This window comes from Camelus bactrianus, chromosome 25 (assembly GCF_048773025.1).
Source record: "Camelus bactrianus isolate YW-2024 breed Bactrian camel chromosome 25, ASM4877302v1, whole genome shotgun sequence".
NCBI lineage: Eukaryota > Metazoa > Chordata > Mammalia > Artiodactyla > Camelidae > Camelus > Camelus bactrianus.
The window spans coordinates 36,555,604-36,562,524 of record NC_133563.1 but is presented as its reverse complement, the minus strand read 5'-3'; the positions used below and the strand labels follow the sequence as shown (position 1 = coordinate 36,562,524).

The 6,921-nt window shown below is 55.0% G+C and overlaps 1 long non-coding RNA gene across 1 annotated transcript; it reads right to left on the bottom strand.

The window, feature by feature from the left end:
* Positions 1-3,333: 3,333 nt before the first annotated feature.
* LOC123611696 (uncharacterized) lies at positions 3,334-6,126 on the bottom strand. The gene is made up of 3 exons (XR_012502242.1): positions 5,934-6,126; positions 4,417-4,513; positions 3,334-3,640 (listed from the first exon to the last, which is right to left on the bottom strand). It is a non-coding gene; the product is annotated as an uncharacterized LOC123611696 (long non-coding RNA).
* Positions 6,127-6,921: the final 795 nt, after the last annotated feature.

Genomic DNA, 6,921 nt, shown 5'->3' with positions numbered 1-6,921 from the left:
CTAGCCCGCAGCCAAGGCTCACCAGCTGCTGACTGGGCACCTAAATGATGCTTTGGGTGCACAGGTGCGTTCTTTCAGCCATCACTGCTCCAGCTTATGACCAGGTGTCACCCTGTTTGGCAGATCAGGACCTGCGGCCCGGCAAGGGAAGCCCCTTACCAGAGAGCACATGGCTGTCAGTGTGGGGACGAGGGTGCACACCTGCATCATTTGGCCACCAGAGCCCAGGCCCCTGCCTGAGGCACACTTGCCCACCTTCGGCCCCTCTGCAGGTGGTTCTAACGTTTGCTTGGTTGTCACAGTACCTCCCACACAGGAATATTATCACTAGAAGGGATTTTCGGACCATTTGGCCAAACTCAGTCAACTCTAACTCCCCAGGGCAGTGAAAGTTCAAAATTGGAAACACCCTCTTTGCATCATAAGAACACATTCCTAAGAGAGGAGACCAAGCCCACTGAGGCTCTTAAAGGAGCCCATGGAGGCCAGTCTTGAGCAGCGCGCACCCTCCTACCAGCCCAGGAGGGTGGTCCTGTGCCCACCTACAGAGAAGGGTGCCACTTCACAGAGGTGCCCAGCTTGCCCAGCCCCAGCGGGGAGTGGTGCTGGGGTGGCCCAGGTGGGGCCAGCTGGCCCAGTCCCTCGAGCTAGCTCAGGTCAGAGCGGCAGCTGGACTGTCCTGTCCCTCCTCCGTCCCTCTTCCATCCCTCTTCATCTCCAAACCCAAAGCCAGGCTGACCCCAGCGTCAAGGAGGGGAGAAGCCCGCAGGCCCAGCCCTGTTGCTTCTCTCTCAGCTGGCCGCCCGCGGAGCCGCCAACACCCATTTCCTGGTGTGCGTTTGTGCAGCTGGGGCAGGGGGCATGGAGAACCCTGGGGGGGGGGGGGCAGGGCTGGGGAGGGCCCTGGACCTGAGTCCCCCACCCCAGCCCCCGGCTCCTCCTGACTTGTTGAGACATCCTTTTCAAGCACCTAGAGCCCTTCCAAGAACTACATACAGCTCTTCACGGAAGGAAGGAGCCGCTCCCACTTCCTCCTGAATCTAGGAATGCTCCCAGCTGGCTCCGTAAGAGAGAAGCCCTGCCCCACAGGAGAAGTGGGGACGGTGACTTCGGCCTCCGACGAATTCGATGGAATGATCTGGAAGGCCTGATGGGGAGTCAGCCAAGGCCGGCTTTGCCTGAAGCTTTTCACTGCCTGAAACACAGCCCTCACCCCGCAGTGGGCTGTGTTCAGAAGGCCTTTCCCTGCTCCCACGGGGAGTCAGACCCTGGAGAGGGAGGCCTGCGTGACCACAATGCCCTGACACCCACCTCTGGCCCCAGCAGGGTCCTCCCCTGTGGATGGGCCCCTTTCCCTCCCTCTTCCCCTCACCCAACTCTCCCCAGGATGAGGGACCTACCAGGGGCCTTGCAGCACTCCCCCAAAACCTGTCCAAGGCCTTGATCCTGGCTGCCCCCACTGGCCATCGCCCCTTCTCTGTTCCTATCCTGCTCAAGTCCCCTGCTGGGCTGGCCACCCTGGTTCTGACCCTGACCTCAGCACCTGGTGCCTGGGGTCGGCACCATCAACCTGGTTCCGTGGACACCTGGGGCTAGGCGTGCATGTCTTCAGAGCTCTGTCTGCTGCATGCTGCCCCCGACCCTGGCAACAGACTGGGGACCAGCAAGGCCAGGGGCCAATCCAGCCTCCTGCAATGGCCCTTGGGCCCCAGGACACCCCCTCACACATGCTCAGCACCCCAAGCCTGGATGCATCCCCTTCCTGCAAGCCTGCCCCCCGACTGAGCTCCCACGTTGGCGACTGCACATTCCCACTTGGCTGACGGAGCCAGACACCCAGGCTCAGCTGGGCGCCTCCCACCCAATCACCCACTCAGTTCCAGTCTCAGCTCTGGGGGATGCTAAGCCTGGACACCACTTGCCTCCCAGTCTTCCCTGTCCCTGCCCCAGGACGAGCCCCAGCCTCCCAGGCCCAGCAACTCCAAGTCTCTGTGTCAGCCCAGGTGCCCCCAAGAAGAAACATCATTTGGGATTAAACAGGCAAGAAATGTATCAGGGGACGCCTGTGAGACAACATGGAGGAGGAGCTGGGGGACCGGCAGGCCCTGTGGTGGAGTGAATTGGGTCCCCCCAAGATTCATGTCCCCCAGGCCCCTCAAAATGTGACCTTACTTGGACAGTATCTCTGCCGACGTAATTAGCTAAGATGAGCTCCTGGATTCGGGGGCCCTAAATCACACCACTCCTTTTATGTCAGGAGCAGAGAGAACAGACACACAGGGGAGGCCGCTGCCTTTGACCGGCTCTCCCATCCGGGCCTGCAGCCCCTGCACCTCGGCCGCACCTCACACACAGGGCCTGGCCCCACGCGGGCCGAGCACCCCCCGGGTACCGCACGCTGGGTCATCCAGCCCTGCGCTGCCCAGCGCGGGAACCAGCCACACGCGGCTGCCAGCGCCTGACACGGGCGGGTGTGAAGGGAGCCCGCTTTCGTTTCAGACATCGCGAGACAAGAACATTAGGTGCCTCCTTACTGATTTTTACATTGATTCCATGTGGAAATGAGAACATCTTAGGTGTAGAGTTAAGTGTATTATTAAAATGAGTTTCACCCGTTTCTTTTCACTTTGCTTAGCGCAGCTGCTAGGTTCCGTCTGTGCCGGCATTCTTCTCTCACACAGGCCTAATCCGTGTTTAATTATCCTTGGAAAGGAAATCTCAGGCACAAATTCATGTGTGCATGTCCACTGATGTTAACTGAGCACCTACTGTGTGTCAGGAGTGTGGCCCCAACCGGCCAGTTTCTGCCTTCTGGGACCTCCCTAAAGGCCACACTCCAAGGTGGTGGGGGACGTGGGACTCAGATCTGGGGGGCTGTTCCCCGTGTTTGCCCCAGAGCGTGTGGGGGTTTGGTGAGTGTGGGTGTCAGTTTCTCCTTCTTGGAGACATACCAGTTCAACAACATTTGGAGGCAGCCCGGCACAGGGCTGGGACCCGCTGTGCCTCTCCCATCTCACACCTCTGAGATTCTCTAAGCCAAATGGGGTGGTTGTCCCCAGGGCGGCCGAGGGGGACACTGAGCTGGGGTGGGCAACGCACCCACCCAGGGCCGGCACCCAGCAGCCTCTTGGGTCCTAGACCCCAACCACATCCCACCAAACACAGACGCAGGAGGAGGAGTCATAAAGAGAGCTGCTACGGTGTAGTCTGCACTGTGGGGGTTTTCTTACAATCATTTTGAACCTATTTTTATTAAACCTTTTTTAAAGACATGTAAATGAAAGCACCGAGTCAAACTGTAATTCTGCTCTTTCCCTTAACGTGAAACCTTTATTGAGACTAAAATTCATTTATGTAAAACAAGCTTTCCTTAAATAGGCCGAGAGCGTCTCCTGCCCTGGTCCGCCCCCAAGTCTTCCGAATTCCCAGACTGGTCAGAAAGTCTGTCTTGTCATGTTACCACACAGGCAGCGATTTCGTGATAGATGTCACATTCTGGGGGGTACTTTTCCTGAAAGCATTTCATTCTCAGGCTGGCTTTTGCCACCATATCACAAAAGCTGAGCATCTGGGCTCTGGTTCCACTTCCTGGCTCACCCAGACCTGATGTATTTGACAGATGCTTAACTGATGATTATAACTGGAAAAAAACAAAAACCACCCAGAGAAACATACAAACAATATAGGCCAGGAAGTGCCTGGCTTCTTCACAACTTGCAAAACGTAGCAGGGAGCTCTTTTTAAAATACTAGTATTTGACTCAGGGACATAGAAAACAAACTGTGGTTACCAAAGGGGAAAGGTGAGGCAGGAAAAAATTAGGAGTTTGGGACTAACAGACAGACATTACTATATGTAAACTAGGTAAAGAACAAGGACCCACTGTATAGCACAGGGAACTATATTCAATTTCTTGTAATAACCTATAATGGAAAAGAATCTGAAAATATATGTATAACTGCATCGCTTTGCTGTACATTGGAAACTAACATTGTAAATCAGTAAAAATGAATAAATAAAATAAAATACTGGTATTTGAAAAGATATCTGCAGGTGGATAACAGCACTGTTGGTCGTTTTAGAATTACCTGCGTCCTTCACCACGTAGTCTTCACCACCCTGCCCCCGTAAGAGTGAATATTCATTTTGCACGAGAGAAACCCGGGGCCAGTGCCAGTCAGCCTCTGACAGCGGGTGAGGGGGCGAGAGGGTTTGCTGGGCACCTGCTTCCTGTAGGGTCTCCAGTCACGCTCCTCCCGTTGGCCCTACACTCAGCCCGGCTGGGGTTCCTAGGAAGCCCACTGCATTAAACTTGGGCTGGGAGGATCCCTGTGGTGGATCGGGAGCTGGGATACCCAAGAGGCCTGGGGAGCCCTCGGTATCAACGTCCTCACCAACACACACTCAGTAACCCACCTCCCTGCTGTGGGTTTCTTCCCTGAATGTGTTACTGTAACTCTCCGTCCATCACTCCCGTATCTTGCTGGTCATCTGTCTTCTTGTCCGGAAGCTCCTAAGGGCAGGAATTTGGCTCTGTTGTTCACAGCTATATTCCCAGCATGATAGACTCTCAATGACAATTTCTAGGATAAAGCCTGGAGGAATCTCCTTGAATCCTCAGGACAACTCCTTGAGGGTCCCCTCTGGACACAACCCCCCCGTATTTGACTCTTGGCACTGACTGGAACCTGACCTGCCAGATACTGGCTTGGTGACCACTGCATCCCAGAGCTCTCCATCAGCCAGAGAGACCCTTGGTCGGGAGTCTCAGGGATGACATGGGGGGATGACAACTGTTGAGGGGATGTGGAGCATCTGTAGCTCCGGCCACACCGTGGTTTCCACTGTACAGACAGGGAGAGATCACAGTCTTGGAATTGGGGTGGGGGGGGATCTAAAATCCTCTCCTGGCCACTCTTCTAAGTCACCTGCAAACTATTTTGTTTGGGTCTTTTTTTTTAATATTTAAAAAAATTTATTTATTATTGTATTATTTCATTAATTTTTTTGGCTGGGGAGTGGCTTGGTTTATTTATTTTTAGAGGAGGTACTGGAGATCGAACCCAGGACCTCAGGCACACTAAGCATGCACTCTGCCACTTGAGCTATACCCTCCTCACATTTTCCTGGAGAAAATATATACATTTAGAATAAGTTGGCTGGACTCAGTTTAGATGATCCCAATGTTAGTAGCATCAAAAGCATCATAGTCTGGAGCCAGCTGATCACACGCCTTCTCCCTCCATCACGGCCACACCAGGTCACTGAGCACCATCTCAGTCTGTACGACCGGGTGTCAGAGGCCTTGGCACCCACGATAAACACAGGCTGTTCTCTCTTTTCCTTGCCCATTCCGTGGCCTGGGAACTCAAGGGCAGAGTGCTCAAGCTTGTGGTTCCCGGGGTGCTCTTGCCAGGATGTGTGGGCTGCAGAGGTGGGTGGTATGGGGACCTTCCTTTTCTTTGTGGCTGCATCACCCATCAGCCCTGTCTCCTTGGCCATCTAAGTCTTTGCTTTGGCACTTACCACAGGCCAGTTTCCAAGTGGAATCTTCACACATTGTTGTTTCGTGAATTCTCACAGTATCTCTCTGAAGTAGGTATCGTCACCCCAGTGTACTGGGAAGGAGACTGAGATCAGAGAGAGATGGTGACTTGCCTAAGCAGACAGCCAAGGCAGGACTGAAGTGCTCTGAACTTTCCAGTCCTTCTGCTCCAGCCCAGACTCAATTAGGGGGTAAGAAGAGTTTTCTGACCCCCACTAAAGCCAAAGTATTGAGGGCTCACAGTGGTAAAGAGTCATCTGTTTCGGAGTCCTTTGGCCACTCTGGGACTCAGTTTCCCCACCTGTAAAATGGGGTTGGGTGGGGCTGGTGTCTGCCGTGGAGTCCCCTCCTGGCTCTCAGCTCTGGGATCCTAGCACTACCTACTCACCTGTTTGGTTTGGTTTTTAATCCTCTCCTCCCCACAAAGGGGCGATTCCAAAAAAGCTAACTGAGCCCCTGTCCAGGCTGGGTTTGAGAACCTTCTGGATCAGGCAGGAGCCCCATGGAAGCGAAAGAGGAAGTGTCCTTCTGTTTACCTCCGTGTGGTGACATCACACTTCCTGGCTTTGTGCAGAGCCCACAGGCCCCGCGGCCCACCCGTCCCCGGGGAGCGCCTCGCTGAGCCGCTGCTCTGGGCAGGCAACAGAGCCCCTGCCCGCTCCTCAGAAACAGGAAGCGCTTGTGTGGGGCCAGGTCCCCTCACGGGAGGTGGGGCTCCTTTCTCTCTGAAGCAGGTCTGGCTGCCTTTGGGGATGGCTCCTGGCGGGCAGGCCCCTTTAACCCATGCCTCCTGCGGGGCAGTCAAGGGGGCAAGGCTGTAGCTGCTGGTGGCTCTGGGAGGCCTCTGGGGGCCTCGGAGAGACTCAGAAGGGATGGGTTCAGGCCCCAGCTTTGCACTTACAAGCTGAGTCACCCTGGGCAAGTCACTGGCTTCTCAGGAACTGCATTTCCCATCAGGATGTGGGAACAGGAGAAAGGTGGGAATCAGATGGCCCCAGAGACCCCATGTTGGTCCCGGAGCCACCACTCACCAGCTGCATAACCTCGGACAGGTCACAGCCTCAGTTTCTCCATCTGTCTAACGAACGAGTTGGAGCAGTGTGAGTCAGAGTGAAAACCAGACAGGACGAAGGTACCACTAGCTCTAAAACTGTACACAGTCCACCTGATCCCAATGACAAAGAAAGATAAATCTCCACTCTGCAGGTACGTAGTAGGCACATGGTGAACGGAGGCCCGCAGGGCAGAGGTGCAGAACTCCACAGTGGGCGGGAGGCTGGGCGCTGAGTCAGACATTCACTCCTCTCTGTTTACCGAGGGCCTGGCGTGTGAGGCCGGGCTGGGCTGGGGGCTGAAGATGCTCCCGTCTCGTGGAA